Source organism: Heptranchias perlo, chromosome 3 (genome assembly GCF_035084215.1).
Source record: "Heptranchias perlo isolate sHepPer1 chromosome 3, sHepPer1.hap1, whole genome shotgun sequence".
Lineage (NCBI taxonomy): Eukaryota > Metazoa > Chordata > Chondrichthyes > Hexanchiformes > Hexanchidae > Heptranchias > Heptranchias perlo.
This window is the reverse complement of record NC_090327.1, coordinates 67,696,390-67,720,651: the sequence shown is the minus strand read 5'-3', so window position 1 is coordinate 67,720,651 and position 24,262 is coordinate 67,696,390.

Below are 24,262 nucleotides of genomic sequence, written 5' to 3'. Positions count from 1 at the left end.
ATGAATCACCTCACATTTATCTAAATTAAACTCCATCTGCCATTCATCGGCCCACTGGCCCAATTTAATCAAGATCCCGTTGCAATCCCAGATAACCTTCTTCACTGTCCACAATGCCACCAATCTTGGTGTCATCTGCAAACTTACTAACCATGCCTCCTAAATTCTCATCCAAATCATTAACATAAATAACAAACAACAGCAGACCCAGCACCGATCCCTGAGGCACACCGCTGGTCACAGGCCTCCAGTCTGAAAAACAACCTTCTACAACCACCCTCTGTCTTCTGTCGTCAAGCCAATTTTGTATCCAATTGGCTAACTCACCTTGGATCCCGTGAGATTTAACCTTATGTAACAACCTACCATGCGGTACCTTGTCAAAGGCTTTGCTAAAGTCCATGTAGACCACGTCTACTGCACAGCCCTCATCTATCTTCTTGGTTACCCCTTCAAAAAACTCAATCAAATTCGTGAGACATGATTTTCCTCTCACAAAACCATGCTGACTGTTCCTAATCAGTCCCTGCCTCTCCAAATGCCTGTAGATCCTGTCCCTCAGAATACCCTCTAACAACTTACCCACTACAGATGTCAGGCTCACCGGTCTGTAGTTCCCAGGCTTTTCCCTGCCGCCCTTCTTAAACAAAGGCACAACATTTGCTACCCTCCAATCTTCAGGCACCTCACCTGTAGATGTCAATGATTCAAATAACTCTGCTAGGGGACCCGCAATTTCCTCCCTAACCTCAAACCCGTATAAGATAATGGAATCAATTATCAGAAGTAAATTTAAGAACTGCCTATACAACAGTAACATAGTAAACAACAGTCAAAGTGGCTTTAGAGGGGAAAGATGTTGCCTTACCAACTCCTTGATTTCTTTGAGGAAGTGACAATCCAGGTTGACTGTGGTAAACTCTACCATGTTGTGTATTTAGGTTTCCAAATAGCATTTGGTAAAGTTCCATATAAAAAAATATTAATTAAACTCAAAGCTGTGGGGATTCAGGGCAAAACTTGTATTTTTTTTACAAAATTGGCTATAAAGGTAGAAAATAACACATACTAGTTACAGGGTTAATGTTCGGGTTGGGGAAAGTAATGAGTGAGGTGCCCAGCGACTATAGTTTCTAATTTACATCAATGATTTGAATTGAGAAATCCAATGCACACTGCTCAAATTTGCAGATGATACCAAACTTTGAGGCAGTGGAACATAGGAACAGGAGTTCAGCCCCTCGAGCCTGTTCCATGGTGGAATCAAAAGGGGCAGCTCAGAAATTACAGAATGAAATAAACAAAATATGTGTGTGGACCAAACAATAACAGATCAAAATTTAGTACAGACAAGTGTAAAGTATTGCATGTAACAAGGTAAAGTGGGCAACACACATATTTCATGAATGATGTTGAAAATAAGGCCTAGGAGCCTTACCTTTAGTAGACTCAATGGGATAGATTTTCAACTTGTTACCCAGGTGTAGAACTGTGTTGTGGATTGGCTGTCTGTTATAGAAACTGTTCGATTTTCCTTTCCACTGAAATCAATGGAAATTAAATTCAGGTGGTTACTTTAATGGGCAGCCAATCCACAACACCAGTTTTACACCCAGGTGGCAAGTTGAAAAGGTACTCCAACATATCCAGCCATTGCAGAGCAACAATCAACAAAGCCAATGAAATGTTGAACTACAAAATCAAAATACAAGTCATCTCAGCCCCAGGCCATTGCTGCAGGAATTCCTCAGAGCAGCATCTTACACACAACTATCTTCAGCTGCTTCATCAATAACCTTCCCTCCATCATGAGGTCAGAGGTGGAGCTGTTTGCTAATGGTTGCACAGTGTTCCATTCCTTTCACAATTCTTCAGATAATGAAGTAGTCCGAGCCCGCATGCAGCAAGACCTGCACAACATCCAGACTTAGGCTGAAAAGTGGCAAGTAACATTTGCACCACACAAGTGCCAGGCAATGCCCATATCCAACAAGAGAGCCTAACCACCTCCTCTTAACATTCAATGGCATTACCATTGCTGAGTCCCAAGGCTGGGTATTCTGTGGCAATTGGTTCACTTCCTGATTCCCCAAAACCTTTCCACCATCTGGAAGGCACAAGTCGAGAGTGTGATGGAATACTTTCCACTTCCCTGGATGTGTGCCGCTGCAGCAACACTCAAGAAGCTCAGGACAAAAAAGTCCACTTGATCGGCACTTCATCCATTAGCCTAAACATCCATTCCCTCATTACTGGCGCACTGTGGCTGTAGTGTACACTATCTACAGGATGCACTGCAGCACTCGCCAGGACTTCTTCAACAGCACCTCCCAAACTCATAACGTCCACCATCTAGAAAGACAAGGGCAGCAGGTGCATGGGAACACATCACCTCCGAGTTCCTCCACAAGTCACACACCATCCTGACTTGGAAATATATCACCGTTCCTTCATCATTGCAGGGTCAAAATTCTGGAACTCCCTACTTAACAGCATTGTGGGTCCACTTTCATCACATGGACTGCAGCGTTTCAAAAAGAAGGCCCACCACCACCTTCTCAGGGCAACAAGGGATGGGCAATAAATGCCAGCCTTGCCAGCGAGGCTCACATCCCAAGAATGAATTTTTAAAAAAGAATGGGTGGGAATGAAACTGTGAGCTGGGATGTGAAAGTCTGGGACCTGGGCCGTGATTTTAGCATGACGGCGGGAAGTCAGCGGGTGGGTGGATTTGCATGTGGGGAACCTGGAGGCAAAGTGTGTGCATTTAAATCTACAACTGCAACTCAATTGCAGGCAATTATCTTTGCTTCTGGGTTTCGTGTCTCCAAGCTGCGCAGCGGGCCTACTGCATACCTGAATGATGCGTGTATAAAATTATGAGGGGCCTAGATAGAATGGATAGGAAGGACCTATTTCCCTTAGCAGAGGGGTCAATAACCAGGGGGGCATAGATTTAAATTAATTGGTAGAAGGATTAGAGGGGAGTTGAGGAGAAATGTTTTCACCCAGAGGGTGGTGGGGGTCTGGAACTCCCTGCCTGAAAGGGTAGAAGAGGTAGAAACCCTCATCACATTTAAGAAGTACTTGGATATTCACTTGAAGTGCCTTAACCTACAAGGCTACGGACCAAGAGCTGGAAAGTAGGATTAGGCTGGATAGCTCCTTATCTGCTGGCAGAGACACGATGGGCCGAATGGCCTCCTTCTGTGCCGTAAATTTCTATGATTTAAAGCCCCTATTTAAAGGGTCAGTCCAAGAATGGATTTTGAAGGAGAAAGGAGAAATGGAGTCCAGGAAAGCAAAGGCTACCCCTACATTTAATGATACCTCCCTGGATGTACTGCTGGCTGCAGTAAGAGCCAGGAGGGAGGTAATGTTTCCAATGGATGGCAGGAAGAAACTTGGCTCTGTAACCAAAAATGCTTGGTTGGAGGTGGCAGAAGAGGTGAGCAATAGGAGCACGGTACCCAGGTCTTGGGTTTTAATGACCTAACCAGGTCGGGAAAAGTGAGTACAGTTGCTGATTCACCCACATCTTGTGTTGTTCAACACCACCACCGCCCCCCCCCCACCCCCAGCCCGGCGTCACTCTGTATTGACACGCCTACCCCAAACCAGTACTCCTCACACTCACTTAAGTGTCAGCAGTAGCAACCATCCTTCACTTTCTATGCACTTCCTCAACTGCCCATTTATTCACTCACCACTGCCAGTCACCCCAATCCTGATGCAATGTGATGTCTCTGTCTGATAGTCACCCTCTGATGCATCAGTTTCATGGTCAGCTTCACCCAAAGCAATGCATTCATCGGGTTTCAGTCACTCACAGTTCTGTTCTTTCTTCCCTTGTAGGAGAAGAGAGCACAAAACACAAGGGAGAGGAGCAGAACTGGAGGTGGCCCACCACGTAGTGGAGGTGACAGGTGTGGAGGAGGAGGCAATGGAAATAAGTCGGACTGTCGCATGCCTATCCATCAGAAACGGAGAGACTGGCAACCTTCAAATGACTGGTGACAGAACTTTAACATCTTTCACACACTTGATGAATTGATTTTATCAATGATTGAACTGTTCCAGACCTCAGCATGGTCATTGGAAAGATTATCACTTTTGCGATGAATAATTAATATTGCTTTCTGTTGTCTTCCAGGGCCTTCACACCTTCACGGCAAATCAGCAGAAATAGAAGAAAGTGATTCCTTATAGGAGCTAATTCCTTCTGAGGGTGCACCGTCACAGGACATCCAGCCATGCACCAGTGCAGATACTCACACTTCGGAGGGCCCTGTTAGCCAGTTAGTTGGGTTGTCACCTGGTGATTCACCACTCACAAGTGAGTATGAGCAGATACTGGTGGCAGGGGCAGCTGTGGACAGTCCGCGTCGGGGGGGCGCACTCCTCTCCAAGCTCCGCTCAACTGGACACAGATGCTGAACCCTGGAGGTTGAGAATGAGAATGATAGAGGTGCAGCAGCAACTTTGCGAGGTACTGGAAAACGTGCCACACACGCTCTGCACAACAGTGGAGAGGATGGAGGAGTCCAACTCCATCACTAGTGGATTGGTGGTGCAGGTAAGTGCGGGAATGTCTGCAATGGAGAGAATGGCAGCCTCCATTGAGCTTCAAACACGGCTCTTAAATGAGTCCATGCAGGCCATGACAAGGACCATGCGGACTCTGAATGCCAACATGTCTGCTGCTTTAAACAGGCTGACAGATACTTTATCCGTGACCTTACAATGCCACACATCTGCCCACCAGCCTGCTGTCCAGCAGAGTGTTGGGAGTGATGTTGCGCTGGCCCAGGAGAAGGATGATGGTGAAAGGGGATATGGAAGTGGGAACTCCACCCAAAACCCTCCCACATCTCACCCATGCCCCCCTCCTCAACTAGTACTCACAATGCTGCCTCCTCTCCCGATGGCTAAGTCTGCCCCTGCACAGGTACAGGTGGAGCAGTCTTTGGCCGGGCCCTTACGGGCTCCAAAATCCAGAGGCCATAGGCCGAGAGCATCTCAGCAGTCAGGGCAAGGATTCGAGTAGCCTGCCACTCCCTCTGCTGAAGCCACAGGAGATGCACCACATAGAAGCTGTAGAAAGAGAAAGGCTAAGTAATTGTAATTCACCAAGGGTATGCACAAGGGTGTTTGACGAGCTGTCATGTTGTTAATTTATGTATTATTTTGGTTATGGCACATTAAATTTAATCATTATCACCACCACTGCCACGTCATGGCCATTATTGAGCCCTTTTCTGAATTCGCCCTTTTGTGTGCTTCATCGTGAATGCCAAGACATGATGCCACCCAATGGGCGTGTGTGCAATGGGTGTACGCATGGTTGAAGGACTGTTTTGTGCAAAGCGGGGGCGGTGGGGGGGCGGTGATGGTTGCTGGTGGTTGTTCCAGCCGGCCTGAGTATTTCAAAGACTTCAATTTGCACATCTCATTATGAGAACCTGTTAGAAATGAGGGCATCACGGGCAGCAATGTGCACCACTGCTCTGGAGATGGGTTCCCATCTTCATTTTCCTCTTCCTCAGATGTACTGTAGAATAGATCCATTCTGATCTTGTCAGTTTGAGGGGCTCCAAGATGTTGGTAAATTTATCTGAACACAAGAATTCTCAGTCTCGACAAAGAACTCTCAGTCTAAACACAAAGAACTCCCAACCAAAGGTTTGTCTGAGAGAACTGAGTGCCCAGCTGCAATACCTCACCTTTTATCGAGATGTGTCAATCATTGGTTTAAAGGGCAAAATGAACTCCGGCTGCAACTCGCCTCCGTTTCTATGGAGTGCTTCAGAAGCCATGGGAGACATGTTCAGAAGTAGTTAAATCTGTTTCTGTTGCACAATCCACAAAAAGCTAAATACCTAAAGTGTTTCAACTACCTGAATTGGCCCTTTAAATTTTGGCCCGCCGGCTTTAAGTGAGGACGGGACTTCCGGGTTTCGTTTGTGCGCGTGCATCCTAATGCGCCTGGATTAAACCCAGAAGTGGGCGCGTTCGAGCCAGGATGTGGTCCCACTCCAAAAAGCTGCTACTTTAACCTGCCACCCGCCCCCAACCCACCCACTCTTGGAGCTTAACATTAACTCCCTGGGCTCGGCTGAGCTAGAAGGGAGATGAGCAGGTCAGAACAGAGCAGAGGCAGGAAAATGGAACACGGTTAGGCCAGGAGCACAGCAGAGCAGAAAGCAGGAATCAGAACATGGGTGGGCCCAGGGAATAGGACACAGATGCACAGGGGAGCAGAGCAGAGGCTGGAGAGTGCAGCACTTACATCTGATGGGTCCTTGAAAACCAATCTTGTGATTAACATGGACAAAATGAAATGGCTGAAAACAGATGGACTGACAAACATAATTTTTTATGTGAGAAAGTAAGATGGAGAGACTGCTCCCTATTCAGGACATCACTTTCTACGTAATGATGGCAACGAATTCCAAATAGTCACTTTGTAGAGAAAGCCCTTCAGTAAGATTATGAAGTTCTATCCTATTATATAAGATTGTAAGAAGACTTACTAGCTGGCAGCCATTGTAGTGATTCATCAATAATAAAGTCGCAGCACGATCATATTACCACAGGCAAAGCAGGGCATCTATTAAAGCCATATTGGGTCACTGTCCTGAAGTTTTAAAAATATTCAAAGAAATGATCTAAATTGGACATCAGTCAGTGAGCGTTCCTGATTTTAAACTCACAGCGTAAATCATGTCAAAATACATCAGCATACTATTTGTGCACAACTTCATTTCAATTAAAAATGCACTCTTCATTTTACATCCTCCACACATTGCGGGAATGTAGCCTAACTTTATAGATTCTAGGGAAATCATGTGCTGAGTGCACATATAAAAGTGCCATTGTGACATTGCAGATAGCTGATGCCGCATGTGTTGTCGTCTTCCTGAGTCATATGAACACTGTGCCAGTTTGTTTTTCTCCAACTAAAATGAACGGCTCTTTACTCCTTTTGTTTTGGACAAAGTTTCCAGTATCTCTACAAGGATTAGGTTAGATTAGCCAAACATTAGTGACGTGCTCCCTGCAAACACCTGCACTCCCTACTCTTAAAGGGAATCCTTTAATAGAAAGCAAATAAATCAAACAAAAACAAATAAACAGAAACATTAGCGCTCAAGGGATTCAGTCACAAATGGAATCTTAACACTCAGCACAGTATGCTCTTCAGCACTGTCCCATGCAACATGTTGTCTGCATCAAAACAAACGAAAGAACATAAGAACATAAGAAATAGGAGCAGGGGTAGGCCATACGACCCCTTGAGCCTGCTCCGCCATTCAATATGATCATGGCTGATCTTCAACCTCAACTCCACTTTCCCACCCTATCCCCATATCTCTTGATTCCCATGGAGCCCAAAAATCTATCTATCTCAGCCTTGAATATACTCAACTACTCAGCATCCATAGCCCCCTTCTGGGGTAGAGAATTCCAAAGATTCACCACCCTCTGAGTGAAGAAATTCCTCTTCATCTCAGTCTTAAATGGCTGACCCCTTATCCTGCCAATATGCCCTCTAGTTCTAGACTCTCCAGCCAGGGGAAATAACCTCTCAGCATCTACCCTGTCAAGCCCCATCAGAATCTTATATGTTTCAATGAGATCACCTCTCATTCTTCTAAACTCCAGAGAGTTTAGGCCCATTCTACTCAACCTTTCCTCACAGGACAACCCTCTCATCCCAGGAATTAATCCTGGACCAATTTTAACCCCCCCATGCCCATAGAGAATGGGGTGTGTGGGAGATACAATAGAGGCAGCGTCCTGCCCTCTGACATGACACCACATTCATGCCAGCCAGTATTTTAAGTCCTGGGGTTCGTGAGGAACGCAGAGCCCTCTCCACAGGCAGGCCCTCCTCAAGCTCCAATGGCTTCCCATTGTTGATTTCAAAATTCTCATCCTTGTTTTCACAGCTCTTCATTGCTTTGTCCCATCCTACCTTAGTTATCTCCTCCTGCCTGACAACCCTGCACACACCCTGCATCCCTCTTATATCACCCTTCTCCTAGCTCCCCGCTTCCTGTGCTCAACCATTTGGGGATGCTTGTCCAGCCATTCCGCTCCTGCCTTCTGGAACTCTCTACTCAGTTCCTCATGCTGTACTACATCCTTCCCTGTTTTAAAAACCTTCTTAAAACCCTCCTCTTCCAACTGTGCCTTTGGTTCCCCATCCCATGAGCTTCATTTCCCCCCTTTCCACCATATTCTTTCCCTCTTCATTGTAAAGCACCAAGATGTTTTCATGCACATGAGAACTGCTTTATAAAAGTAAGCTGTTGTGATCCATGGGCCCATTTTACAATGTCTCTATTTACTTATGTAAGGAATCTTACAACACCAGGTTATAGTCCAACAACCTGGTGTTGTAAGATTCCTTACATTTGTCCACCCCAGTCCATCACCGGCATCTCCACATCATGGCTTCTATTTACTTATAAGTAACTGGGAACAGGGCTAGTTGAGGAGCAAGAAGAAAATATCTGTGAATTGCTTGAGGGCGTATTATTAGCTACAGCTCCAAATACAAAGAGGTCTTTAACGTGACATTCACCCAAAGCCTCAACTGGCTCCAGAAATATCTGAGGCTGTAGTGGAACCCTTCCTTCAGATCCTGTATAGACCACAGAAGGCAGTTATTACAGGGTAACTTATAGCTTAGCCCTATGAACCATGGTCTCAAAAGTCTGGGCAAATTATTCATCTAACTCTAAAATAGACCAACGTACAAAATCGACCTTGATTAAAAGTATACCAGTCACAGAGTTGATTGCATGGAAAGTCCACCTCGAAAGAGATGAACACTGAGTCTTCTGACCACGAGTCCAAGTGAATGGATTCACTCAGCCATTGAACTTAGTACCAACAGTCTAATTAGGCTAGGATAGAATGCTACTAAGTCTAATGGGTAGGATTTGTTCAATAAAAGGCCATATATCTCTAGGTAGCTGCTAAAACAGATTGAAGCATTTTCAAAATCTGTTGCTGCACTAATTGAAGGTGAAGTGCAAGCTGTTACTCTGTAATACAAAACACCCTAGACTCAACAAGATCTATAGCTTTTGACACATTGCTCCACAGACTGGCATGGCTGTGTTTAGTGTGACTCTCATGAGAGGTACAGCAGTAGCTATTATGACTACCCTATTGATGGGAAAGATTTGAAGAGAAAAATGGAGTAGATTTGTTAGGAGCTCCCTCTTAGGAGCTCCCTCACTCAACCAATAAATTTTGCCAAAGCCCAGCTTATCCAAAGTCTTTTCATATCACTCCCCATGGTTCTCAGGTATTATAGCCTTGAGTGCCTCATGCTCTCAAGCAATAGCAATCCTCACAGGCTCCCATTGCAGGATCTTCCTGTGGATGTGGGCTGCATTAATGTTTCACAGATATTCCCAATCCTAAGGCCCCGGCTGTGGGGCTGGCTGCAAGGAAGAACTGCAACATGGAGAAGTGTTCCTACGGTTGTAAAGACTATAAGAGAGGGTTACCACACAGGATGATCATATCAGACCATCTGCAGGATGCTATCATGGTCAGCCAAGATAGACAAACTACTAACATCAGGGTCAAAGAGTGTACCCTGATCAGGAAAGGACAGATTTCTATTCCAGGTATTTCCTAGTACCAAAAATAACAAATGCCCCTTACTAGACCACATATCCTTAACCAATTTCTAAAACAGGAGAAATTCAGGATGGTCGCACTACCGAAGATTATCCAGGCATTATGCCCAGGGGACTGGTTAGCTACCATAGGACTAAAAGATACATATTTCCATGTCAACAAATGGGAACACCATCAGAAGTTTCTCAACTTCAATTTCAAGGAGCAAAGTTATTAGTACAAGGTTCTTCCCTTTAGCCTTTTGTCAGCATCCAGGGTTTTCACAAAGTGCCTTTCAGTAGACGCATCATCTCCAAGTAGATCTGTACCTAAATGTCTGAGCCTTGTTCTTGAGATTTTCCACCTTAGCTTTATGACAAACACTCAATACAATACAAAGACTTGGATTTACCATCAATTAAGAGAAGTCCCAGCTACAACCCAAATAGGATCTGATATTCTCCCACTGCCCCACACGACCCAGTGAAAAGTGTTCCTGCCATCAAATCAGTTTGCAGTACTTACTGACCTGACATCCCTCTTAAAGGAAAGGATCTTACTGAAAGGTTATTTAAGGTTTTTATATATAACGACAGCAGCTATCTTTGTAGTTCCCAAAGTCAAACTTTTTCATGAGACCGCTTAGAATGAATCTTCTCAGCCAGTGGTTCCCTGAAGAGTCTCCATTTCTCAACCAGGTCTTAGCCCTGGACCTCACATGGGTGGTCATAAGAGGACAATGCACCTTTGACAGCCTCCCCTAATGTTGAAGTTGGTAACAGATGTGTCCCTAATACAATGCAGAGCCCATCTGCAGGAATCTTTTTAGGAGTTGATGTGTCCAGAGTTAGACATGTTCCATCCCTCTCCTTATTAAACCCACCAGCTTTTATGTTTCTTCTTGAGGACAAAGGCCACATCAGCTTGGAAACTTGACTGTCTCTCCTATTCCTGGAAATGAAGATTTTGTATGTGTCACCTCTATTTTCTATGATTTCACTGATTGTTCAACCCATACCACTAACCATTTATTGGGTCACAAACCATGGTTCTCAGGCATCATGACAATGAGATGGGATCCCACTGCCTCACAAGAGGGACCTCCTGAAGAATGGGTTTCCCAGAAGTCCTTACGATTTTGTCGTAAGGAGGTCTTTTTTTTTGGACAGTTTCCCGCCCGACAGGCAGGCTTGATTGACAGGCTGGTCTTAGTCGGACGGGAGAAGAAGAAGGAAAGGAACGTGCTCAGGTAAGTGTTAGATGAGGGGGGGGGAGTCATTGGGGGAGTCAGGGGTCACCGGGGGCTCAGTCATCGGAGGTCATCGGGAGGGGGGTCAGGGGTCAGTCGTCGGGGGGGAGGATCAGTCATCAGAAGGGAGGTCAGTCAATGGAGGGGGGGGCTCAGTCACCGGTATGGGGGAGGGTTCAGTCATCGGGGGGAGGGTCAGTCATCGGAGGGGGGATCAGTCATCGGGGAGTCTGGGTCGGGGTCGAGGGGGTGTCAGTCATCGACGGTGGTCAGTCATCGGAGGGGGGGTCAGTCAACGGGGGTCGGGGGTCATCGCGGGGGGTGTTGATCACATTTGTAGGATTGCTGCAGGTAGGCTTGTTGGGTCTGGAGGAAGCACTCCTGCTCCTCCAGGCCCACAAGCAGTGCGATAAAGGCACTTCACTGCAGTTTCGGGCCTCCTTGCCGCCTCTCTTGTGGCGCGAATCAGAAGGCCCAGGAATTCCAGTCTCCAGGGATTCAATACAAAAAAACTGTCAAAATGGAGGCCCGCAGCCTCCTTGAAAACTTTTACTGACCGACCCGCCTTCTGAGAGTGGGTTGGTCGCCTGCCCCTCATCCCACCTCTGTGAAAACCGGAAGTGGGCGGAATGGAGGCAGGGTGGGGGCGGGCTTTAGATTTTAAAAATTTTTACTGCCCCCCTGCCCTCAACCCACGCATTTTCCCCATAAACTCATGCCCAAAGTGTCACTTTGAAAGGCACTAGTGCCTCTTTCTCTCTCACATTCTTTCCAGCCTGCATGGTTATGGGATTTGTACTACTCAAAACTACTGCAACGGCAAGATAAACTAACATGGAGAAAACCAGTGAAATGTCATTAATTCAATATTAAATTCAATTAAATTTAAATTACACAAGAATTTGTTAATGTAACATCCTTAAGATAAATATATGGAAGATATCATTCTATTGATTTATCGTATCTGTTCATCAATATTAATTCCTTTTCAGGTTTGTTAAGGGTCAAATATTAAGAATACGTATGTCTATTAAGCATATTTAAATCAATTCTTATTTAGGTATCTCACAGCGTTTATAACAATTAGATACATGCTTTTCCAATTTCTCAGCCTAGCCATTGAAGTATTAATTTCATGAACAGCTCATTAATGTTTTCGTTCTTAACTCACTGTTAGAAGGTACATGAAGTTCCTTCTTGATTTCTGGGGAAATGGCTTGCCACTACTTTGTGCCTGGTCCAAACAGAAATCAGGCATTCACTGTGTAAGGAACTGGAAGTACAGCCAATGTCCCACCACTCGGTTACACAACACTGGTGCATAGTACAAGTGGAGCGTGTGGCTTGACCTTTCCTTTGTTTTTTTTTCCCTCTCTCGACTTTTCTGCCTTCCTCTCCTGGCTGAAACTGGGATATAGTTCCATGGCTTTTGACCACCCACTGATGCCTCAGTCAAGCAGCCATAAGTGATGGTTGGCTATTTTATCATGGTGGAAATCATAGCCAGGCCTCACCTGACTTCCATTCATGCACACTGTATAGTTATCAGGAGTTGGGCCCTTTGATAATTTTTCTCCTCCCTAGGCTAGGACCACTCAGTTCCAAGTTTAGCACTTATACTGCCATCCCAGCTGAGATTAGCTAATTCAGCACAACTGGGGAAGCATCAGACATTACTATGGGGATAATTTTAACCCCCAAAAACGGTGGGTTGGGGACAGGTGGGAGGTTAAAATAATAACTTTTTGGAGAGGGACCACATCCCGACTCCAACACGCCCACTTCTGTGTTTGTCTGTGTGCGCACAACAGACACTAGGAAGTCCCAGCCCCACTTAAAGTCAACAGGCCAATACTTAAAAGAACAATGTACCTTACTGAGATATTTGAGGTACTTAATACTTGTGTATTACAAAAGTTAAATGAATTTAACCTTTCCTATTCCGGTTTCCCATCACTTCCGATTCACGTCAGGTGAAAGCAGGCGGGAAAGGCTGGATCCATGAGGTGAGTGCTTTTATTGCATTGCTTGTGGGCCCGGAGGAGCAGGAGTGCTTCATCCAAGCCCAACAAGCTCACCTGGCCGACAGGAACCCCACGACTGGCTGCCCCCCCCACCCCGCCGGTGATAGACCCCCCCACAATGGTGGACTCCCCCTCTGATGCTGCACACCACCCCACCCCGATGCTGGCTGACCCCCCGATCCCCACTGCTGGCTGACTCCCCTCTCGATATTGTTGCTGGCTGATCCCCCTGATCCCCGATGCTGGCTGACACCCTCTCCCGATCTCCGATACTGGCTGACCCCCCCCCCCCCCCCCACCCCGATCCCCAATGCTGGCTGACCCCCTCGAATCCCATTGCTGGCTGACCATCCCGATCCCCGATGCTGATTGGACTCTCCGATGTCGTCCATGTCCCCCCACCTCCTCTCCCCCCACCCCCCCACACCTCCGATTTTTTCCAGTGCTGATGATCTCTCTCTTTCCCTTCCGCCCCCTCTCTGATTTGCAGCTCCTTTCACTGCTGACAGGCAGCTAGCCTGTGAATCTGGCTGCCTGACATGTGGGAAACCTGGAAACACAAATACTCACCTTCAATCCAGTTGCGATTGCAGATTGCGACGCACTCAATTCGTTTCTGGGTTCCCCACGCGGATGCCAGGGTACCGGCTCCAAGTGAAAATCATGCCCATGACTCAGTTCTACCAGGGGCAGCGCATTTACTAACTGGCCCACTGAGACAGCTTTTGGTTTGGCAGTTTACTTAAATTCAATCTTATCAAATCCACTACAAGAATGAATACAGGGCTGAATTTACTCAGCTGTTCCGGTAGACTTCATCCGTAACTCCAGTGGGACTCTGACAGAATAGCCAGAAACTGTACCAGGTCCCAGCTTTAAACAGCAGTTAACAGTGGCCTTGCTTAGGCCTGGAGTCTCCACCTGCCCCAAATAAGGCCACTGATGTGGAGAGAGACAGGACTCGCTACGATAGGAGTTCCTGCTTCCTTGCCCCTAATCAAACCCAGTTTGGAGACTGGTACGTTGAGTTAGATGAGACATACCAGCCTCCAGAAGGATGCAAGTGTGCCTTACTGAGGGAATACAGGCCAGGGAAGCAGCCTGGACACTCAAAGTAAGGCAGCACAAAAAATATTTCTCTTGGGATAAGAGACTGCCACCTCACCCGGATGTGAGCCAGGTGCCAGAGTTTGCAACAGTGTGGGGCTGGTGGGCACCCATGATGTGCCCACCCACACATTGGTTCCATTCAAATGAGGAGCCACCCCACTGACCCTGCACACTCTGCCAGGGTCAGTACTGGAGGGCACCAGCTTGTGTGATCCCAGTATAACTGCTGGGATTGCAGCTTGAGGATTTTTGGGGCCTGTGTAATACAGCACCATGAATAAATTAGAAAGTGACCATTTTAACAAATATTTCATTGATTGTAATCAATGACAGGGTTTTATAGAATAGGAGGACAAAATGCTTCTAAAATGATGACAGGATAACAATTAAGAAACAAGGTTGTAAATTGTTTTTGAAAAAGCACGGATCTCACAAATCTCAAAGGATGAGGTTTTGAATAAATATTGACAAGAGACTGCAATATGAATTTTAAAAATTTAAGAACTACTTTGAGAATCAATAAAGACAGATGTAAATCAAATGAACCTCTTATAAAAGCACACAAATAATAAACAAACTTGACGCCAGATGGCATTTTAACAGCATAACAGAAATGAGAAAGTCCATTTGTGTTAATCTTAATACAATTTATATTAATACAGATCTGTAGCTAACATTTAAACACTGTTGTTAGACGTTGGAAAGGATTAAGTAATCGAAAAATACATTTCTTTTATTCGAGGACATCATAATAAAAGGTACATTGATTAGAAAAGGGAGTACTTTTGTAATTAATTCTTTAGATGTAGATATAACAAAGTTTTCTTAGCTATACTCAGAATCCACAGATATAGTGAATGTCAGATTAAAAGCCGCCTAGTTGATTTTGCTTTCAAGCTATTTTTGTTGGTTACAGGAATTACATAGAGGGTTGCCAACTTCACCCCAAATCCATTCTGTATTATCTTTAGAAACATGCAGCTCATTAATTCAGAACTGAATCCACTTCTTAGGATTATATTGTGATCTAGCCAACTTCCTCCTCTTTAGTTAAACATTCATTTAAAAAAAATAATTGAGCATACATGTTTCGTGTCAGCTTTTTAACCCATGTATCAGCTTGTTTGTGTTTTACGTGAAAAGTCAGCTTTTTCATTGGGATTAGAAATTGTCAGTATCAACCACATTGGTTGAATGTTGGGATGGGAAGCTTTTAGAAATAATCAGATGTGAGTTTCTCTCACTGTTAGTTGTGCAAGAACTTAAGACAAAAATGTTTTCAGATGAGCTGATGGTTTCTGAGAGTTGCAATTGCAGGTGTGTTCATTGTTTGTCTCTGAACAAGTTATGTATAACAAGTGAGCTGTTAAATGCAGCATTTATAAAATATAATTTTCCTCAAAGCAATTTCCTAATGCATGCCCAGCAACTGTTTCATGCGATATATGATGCAGAGTTAACCTGTTTACAGTGATTGTAGAAGATGGTTATGCTCTGTAACTTTAAAAGCAGTTTTCAGTATGCTTACATGCTCGTGATGGAGGTCCCTTTGTTAGAGGAAATGAACCCACAGCATCCGTTTTAGAGTGGTCACCATCAATGGTGAAACGTGAGGCGTGACATTAGAATCAATAAGAGTATAATAGATTGAAAACCTCACACTGGAGTTGGTCAGTTATATGAGTGCACAAAATTGAGCACCCATTTCTGCAAACCATGTTTTTGTGTATTTTAGTTTTTAAAAATGATTGATTATAGTGTGTAATGGTTTTTATTTCCAACACAAGAAAATAAATCTTTTTGACATAGGCCAGAAGTTTCTGTTGAAGGCATGAATCTATTTTTTAAAAATAGGTTACCCTCTCTGTTAAAATAGTGAACAGAGGAGAGTCATACACGCATGTTAAGCTTTTGTCCATTATTAGCATCAACAGTAATTTCTAGCTGTGTGTTATAAAATGTTTGAATGGCACTGCAAGGTGATCAGCATCTAAAAGAGGAAAAGGCAGGTTAATGTTTGGGTGTGACCCTTCATCAGAATTTGTTTCTATGGTTTTGTTTCAATGATATTGACTCACCCTAGTTCCTCCTTAAGCCAATTTAAAAATAAAAATTGTTTATTTAAAATAGCGGCATTCCCTCAATTCACATACACCATGCTTACTCTGGGCAGCCACGGAGATAGGAACACAAACAGATGTGCAGATATGATAGTCGAACAGTTTTGTTTTCTGCATGTAGACTGCATTGCTGCTTGGGATTATTGTAGGTGTGTATCGAAATGATTTCAGTTCACAAATTAACGTGATGTACCTGGGGTCAGATTTACTGGATTCTTGAGGTTGTATTGATGTCCCCACAACTACTTTTATTGTCATATTTAAAATATCTAACATTTCCAGCAGAAATTATTGTTGGCTTGAAAGGTAAAATTACAGCAGTTTCCAAAATATCAGAAAATTCACCAAAGTGAAAATTTTCTGGAGATGCCCCCAAATCCCCCTGAAAAATAAATCTCACAACTTCATCATTCACCTCTCGCTGCAAACGGCTGAGTGCACTGGATACAGCAAAGGCTATGGGCCCCGACAACATCCCAGCTGTAGTGCTGAAGACTTGTGCTCCAGAACTAGCTGTGCCTCTAGCCAAGCTGTTCCAGTACAGCTACAAAACTGGCATCTACCCGACAATGTGGAAAATTGTCCAGGTATGTCCTGTCCACAAAAAGCAGGACAAATCCAATCCGGCCAGTTACCACCCCATCAGTCTACTCTCAATCATCAGCAAAGTGATGGAAGGTGTCGTCCACAGTGCTATCAAGCGGCACTTACTCACCAATAACCTGCTCACCGATGCTCAGTTTGGGTTCCGCCAGGACCACTCGGCTCCAGACCTCATTACAGCCTTGGTCCAAACGTGGACAATAGAGCTGAATTCCAGAGGTGAGGTGAGAGTGACTGCCCTTGACATCAAGGCAGCATTTGACCGAATGTGGCACCAAGGAGCCCTCGTAAAATTGAAGTCAATGGGTATCAGGGGGAAAACTCTCCAGTGGCTGGAGTCATACCTGGCACAAAGGAAGATGGTAGTGGTTGTTGGAGGCCAATCATCTCAGCCCCAGGACATTGCTGCAGGAGTTCCTCAAGGCAGTGTCCTAGGCCCAACCATCTTCAGCTGCTTCATCAATGACCTTCCCTCCATCATAAGGTCAGAAATGGGGATGTTCGCTGATGATTGCACAGTGTTCAGTTCCATTCGCAACCTCTCAGATAATGAAGCAGTCCGAGCTCGCATGCAGCAAGACCTGGACAACATCCAGGCTTGGGCTCATAAGTGGCAAGTAACATTCGAGCCAGACAAGTGCCAGGCAATGACCATCTCCAACAAGAGAGAGTCTAACCACCTCCCCTTGACATTCAATGGCATTACCATCGCTGAATCCCCCACCATCAACATCCTGGGGGTCACCATTGACCAGAAACTTAACTGGACCAGCCATATAAATTCTGTGGCCACAAGAGCTGGCCAGAGGCTGGGTATTCTGCGGTGAGTGACTCACCTCCTGACTCCCCAAAGCCTTTCCACCATCTACAAGGCACAAGTCAGGAGTGTGATGGAATAATCTTCACTTGCCTGGATGAGTGCAGCTCCAACAACACTCAAAAAGCTCAACACCATCCAGGACAAAGCAGCCCGCTTGATTGGCACCCCATCCACCACCCTAAACATTCACTCCCTTCATCACCGGCGCACAGTGCCTGCAGTGTGTACCATCCACAGGATGCACTGCAGCAACTCACCAAGGCTTCTTCGACAGCACCTCCCAAACCCGCGACCTCTACCACCTAGAAGGACAAGAGCAGCAGGTAAATGGGAACAACACCACCTGCACGTTCCCCTCCAAGTCACACACCATCCCGACTTGGAAATATATCGCCGTTCCTTCATTGTCGCTGGGTCAAAATCCTGGAACTCCCTTCCTAACAGCACTGTGGGAGAACCTTCACCACACGGACTGCAGCGGTTCAAGAAGGCGGCTCATCACCACCTTCTCAAAGGCAATTAGGGATGGGCAATAAATGCCGGCCTTGCCAGCGACGTCCACATCCCATGAACGAATAAAACAAAAGGATGGAATGCTGGCAAGGAGAGCAATGGAATAGTTGAGTCAGCAAATATAATCGTTAAATAATACTCAATGAGAGGCAGTAAGTTTAGAAAAAAATTGCAACAAAGTTACCTGATTGCCAGGAGCTTTGTTGTGTTCAGCATGTTTCCTCAACCCCTTAGTACTGCCTCGTCTGCCTCCAGAGAAACTTACTAAAATAGCTTTTAACCATGCAGGCGTGTGGTGTCACTAGAGTACTACTCCTCATTCTGACTCTTATGGGGGTGTACTACCTTTTTAAAATATGTCAAATCCATGTATCAGTAATGAGTGGGTCTCATATGACTAAGCCCCTATAGAGTCAGTCAGAATCACGATTAGCCTACTCAGGCTTAGCAACCCTGGGTGAGCCTCGATTACAACCAGCTCTCCCACTTCCAACACAGATCCACACTGAATGAGGCAATGCTGTTAATAAAAAGCACTCATTCCAGAAATACCTGCTGGCAGATACAGCTATGTGCTGGTGGGGAATGAAACACACAGATATTGCTGCTGATATCAAAATATATCTGCATCCTGGGGGATCACCCCGAGTCGATAAACTCCCCTCAGCAAGTTCATCCCAGTAGTCTCTCTTCTTCAAATAAATTCTCACCTATAACAAAATAAAATTCCTATTCAAAATAAGGTCATCCTAATCCTAAACTTAAGAAAGAATTCCAATTTATGTAGCACCTTTCATGGCCTCAGGATGTCCCACAGGGCTTCACAGCCAATTAATTATTTTGTAGAGTAGTCACTGTTATGTAGGCAAATGCAACAGCTAATTTGCACACAGCGAGGTCCCTCAGATAGGAAATGAGATAAATGATTAGTTAACCTGATTTTTTGTTGATGTTAGTTGAGGCATAAATGTTGGCCGGGACACTAGAAGCATGATTTGAAAAATTCGGACTGTTTTCATTAAAACAGAGGAGATTATGGAGTGATTTGAAAGAGGCATTTAAATTATTAAGTGATGGGACAGAGTGGGTAGAAAGAGACAGAATCTAAATTCGTTATGGCCCATTTTCGGGCACATAGCTTTTTGGCAACCAAAGGTATTAAGGGATATGGGCCAAAGGCAGGTATATGGAGCTAGATCACAGATCAGCTATGATCTTATCAAATGGCGGTGCAGGCACGAGTGGCTGAATGGCCTACTCCTGTTCCTATGTTCCTATGTGTTTCCAGTGTGTGCCTGAATCAGGAGGCCTGAGGCTCAACAGAAGTTGGGCCTCGTGTAATAATCGGGGTGAGCTGCTGGTGCCTGTTGCGCCTCTAGAGACAGCTTGCATGAGTGGCTGGATCAAATTTGGGCTACTTGCCTCACCGGCAGTGGTCCTCGGCTATGTCCTGGGGGGGGGGGTGAGAACAGATGGTGGTGATCACAGGCCGTCAGTGGCCTGTAGTATTACTATGGAGTGGGAGGAGAACTCCTGCTCATCCTGGCTCCACATTATAGCATTTTTTTTAAATTACCTGTTTGCGACGCAAACTCTTGAAAACCTGAATGGAGCAGGCCCAGTATCTGCCCTGCTCACCGCTGATGAATTTCTCAACAAGCACAACAACTGGGTTTCCGTTCGAACTGTCGTCTAACAACTTGTGATCCATGCTACCAAATGTGAGTGTTGTTAGGAGAAGACACGATCAGGCTTGGCAATCATACCTCCATGATTCAATAGCCCACCAGCACCCAGACATGAAGAATGGTCATTAGGGAAAGATACCAAAGGGCTGCTACCATCCATCTAAGAGAGAGACAGAAAGTAATGTTTTGATTTTCTTCCTCCTGACATACAAATGAAGAATACCACCACCACCACCACAACAACAACAACAACAACAACAACAGCAGCAGCAACAACGTGCATTTATTTAGCATCTTTAACGTAGTAAAACGTCCCAAGGCACTTCACGGGAGCGTTATCAAACAAAATTTGACACCGAGCCACAAAAGGAGATATTAGGACAGGTGGTCAAAAAGGGGGGTTTTAAGGAGCATCTTAAAGGAGGAGGGAGAGGTAGGGAGGTGGAGAGGTTTAGTGAGGGAATTCCAGAGCTCAGGGCCTAGGCAGATCATTAACATAATTTAAGGGGCCTAATGCCTGTTTAAGGCAGCCACCAGAGCCTCCTAAAAAAGTCCGTGATAAATTTAGCAGTCACATGAACCGTAAAATGGGACGTGGCAATGTTGAATTTTCCCCCTATTGTTTCTAGTGATTGAGGGGTATAGAATTAGGGAATATAAGTATGAGATTGGATGTGAGAGATTTAGGACAGAGAGCGGTTGTGAGGCTGTAGAATGCACAAGTGGAGTTGGTGATTGAAGCAGAGACCACATCAACATTCCAGAATAGATTAGATAGATGGTTGATAAAGAGGGATAAATGGAGTTGAGAACAAGATGGGCAATTGGATTAGGACTACTGCTTATATGGAGGATAAACACCAACATGGACTAGTTGGGCCAAACCGCCTTTATCCATGTTGTAATTTCCACATAACCTCCCTTGCTCCTTTTTGAGTAGTGCCTGGGATCCCTTACATCCCCCTGAACAGGCAGATTGGTTTAATGTCTCACCTGAAAGACATCACCTCCCTCAGTACTGCACTCAACCCTAACCCAGGGAGATTTATTGAAATAAAATTGCTGGGGGCAGTTCTATGGATGGGGAGGTTTATTTTTGACAACAGCTCTCTCAGCAGAAGCTGTGTCTCATCCCAGCAGCTCTGCTCTTGACCACCGGTCAGGACCGGTCAAGGTGCTCGAGTGTTTGGAAAGTTTGCCCTTTGCAGAAGTGAGTTTCCCTGATACACAGCTGCTGAGAGAGAAAGATAATGATAGGTAAAGAGGTGAATGAAGCTGTATGAGTGGTACAGGATGTGTATTAGCACCAGAAACTTGACTTATCTTGGCCACCCTTATGAGGACATTGAACCTCTTCCCGCATTGTTCTTGGGGTGGTGGAGGTTGCACTGACTGCCTCTGCCACCTCCCTCCAGTCTGCCTGCACCACTCTCCTATGGGGCTTCCTGCCATCAGATTGTTCCTGGCCCTTGGTTCTGTCAGCAGCACCTCCCTTGACTCATCGGAAAATCTTGTGGCCCTTTCAGCTGTTGACATCTCTGAGGTTGCTGCTCCTTCTGCCATCTTACTCAGAAGTTATGTTGTACTTTAACTGGTTTTCCTACTATCCCAGCAGTGATAAGCCAATGGAGAGTGGTTTACTGGCCTCCAAACCATACTATGTGGCTAATGAGGGTTCGGAGAGGAAATTGTAGCAGGTTAGCAATGGTTTCACATTGGCGGGTTTTAGGACTGCAAAGCTGCCAATGGAAGGAGAATTCAAGCCATAGTATCCTCTACAAAAACCATAGCTGCTTGGCTATGGAAAAAATTCTAATTTTAAAGCAAGTTAATTTCAAACAAACCAAGATAATGTGGTGACACCAGAGGTGCTTTAAGGTTCAAATAAAACTACTTGCAAATAAACCCATCTTCAGGACAGACGTGCTTCATCATTTCAATACTATATTCAGGACATGAATCATTGAAAGACTTGATTATTGGTCAAAATAGGGTAAATAATTACATTTTCTTAACTGATTTATAAATCATAGCTGAACAATCAGCCAATCAGTGACAGCAACTTAATTGCATGTAGTGAAATTAAAAACTGACTGCCTTGTCAAATTTTAATGGATTATATATGAAAAGAATGTGCACTGAATAACAAAGAGATGGTGGTTTATACCTTCAGTGTGGAAATCCTGCTTATCTCTCCCAGTTTAGAATTGAATAGTGGTGTGACAAATTAAATTAATTATTCAATTCCATGAAAGCACCAATATAGAACAGTGAATTCAAATCCATATGTGCATTATTCTAATAAGCATTTATAATGTGTAATGTTCAATGCATTTGCTTACTATCTTGTGCAGTTCAATCAAGCGTCATTGTAAATACCTCAAAATGCAATGACAATAGTGAAAGTAACTTTTGGTGTCAGTGGTGGTACTTTTGCCTTCGAGTCAGAAAGTCATGGATTCAAGCCCCACTCCAGAGATTTGAACACATAACCTAGGATGAGACTTCAGTGTAATACTGAGAGAGTTTTGCATTTTGGAGATGCCATCTTTCAAATGAGATGCTAAAGTGAGGTCATGTCCACTACTAATACAGATCATTTGGACATTTATCGCATTGCTGTTTGTAGGACCTTGCTGTGCATAAATTAACTGTCATATTTGCCTATATGGCTGGAGAGTCTAGAACTTGGGGTCATAGTCTCAAGATAAGGGGTTGGCCATTTAGGGCTGAGATGAAGAAAAATTTCTTCATTCATAGGGCTGTGAATCTTTGGAATTCTCTACCACAGGGGGCTGTGAATGCTCAGTTGTTAAGTATATTCAAGATGTGGAGATGCCGGTGATGGACTGGGGTTGACAAATGTAAGGAATCTTACAACACCAGGTTATAGTCCAACTGTTTTATTTGAAAATCACAAGCTTTCGGAGGCTTTCTCCTTCGTCAGGTGAGCGAGTGTGGGATTCCATGGAAGGTTACCGAATTTATAGTCCGAGAACAATACCTGGTGATTACAGATAATCTTTCCAACTGCCCGTTGTCAAGGCAATCAAAGTGTTCAGACAGAGTGATGTTACCTACAGGACCACCAAATACACAAACGGCCAGAACAAAAGACAGACAGAGAGAGAGAGAGAGAGAGAAACATCTGAAAGGAAGAGAAAGACAGAGAATGACCCGTTGTGTTAAAAACAGATAACTTTTTTTCGCTGGTGAGGTTACGTGTAGCGTGACATGAACCCAAGGTCCCGGTTGAGGCCGTCCTCATGGGTGCGGAACTTGGCTATCCATTTCTGTTCGACGATTTTGCGTTGTCGTGTGTCTCGAAGGCCGCCTTGGAGAACGCTTACCCGAAGATCGGTGGCTGAATGTCCTTGACTGCTGAAGTGTTCCCCGACTAGGAGGGAACCCTCCTGTCTGGTGATTGTTGCGCGGTGTCCGTTCATCCGTTGTCGCAGTGTCTGCATGGTCTCGCCAATGTACCATGCTCCGGGGCATCCTTTCCTGCAACGTATGAGGTAGACAACGTTGGCCGAGTCACAGGAGTATGAACCATGTACCTGGTGTGTGGTGTCCTCTCGTGTGATGGTGGTGTCTGTGTCGATGATCTGGCATGTCTTGCAGAGGTTACCGTGGCAGGGTTGTGTGGTGTCGTGGACGCTGTTCTCCTGAAAGCTGGGTAATTTGCTGCGAATGAAGGTCTGTTTGAGGTTAGGTGGCTGTTTGAAGGCGAGCAGTGGAGGTGTGGGGATGGCCTTAGCGAGGTGTTCGTCGTCATCGATGACATGTTGAAGGCTGCGGAGAACATGGCGTAGTTTCTCCGCTCTGGGGAAGTACTGGACGACGAAGGGTACTCTGTTGGTTGCGTCCCGTGTTAGTCTTCTGAGGAGGTCTATCCGATTTTTCGCTGTGGCCCGTCGGAACTGTCGATCAACGAGTCGAGCGTCATATCCCGTTCTTACGAGGGCGTCTTTCAGCGTCTGTAGGTGTCCATCGCGTTCCTCCTCGTCTGAGCAGATCCTGTGTATTCGCAGGGCCTGTCCATAGGGGATGGCCTCTTTGACGTGGTTAGGGTGGGAGCTGGAAAAGTGGAGCATCGTGAGGTTGTCCGTGGGCTTGCGGTAGAGTGAGGTGCTGAGGTGCCCGTCTTTGATGGAGATTCGTGTGTCCAAGAAAGAAACCGATTCTGAGGAGTAGTCCATGGTGAGCTTGATGGTGGGATGGAACTTGTTAATGTTATCGTGTAGTCTCTTTAGTGATTCCTCACCGTGGGTCCATAGGAAGAAAATGTCGTCGATGTATCTGGTGTATAGCGTTGGTTGGAGGTCCTGTGCAGTGAAGAAGTCCTGCTCGAACTTGTGCATGAAAATGTTGGCGTATTGGGGTGCGAATTTGGTCCCCATGGCTGTTCCGTGTGTTTGGGTAAAGAACTGGTTGTCGAAGGTGAAGACATTGTGATCCAGGATGAAGCGGATGAGTTGTAGGATGGCGTC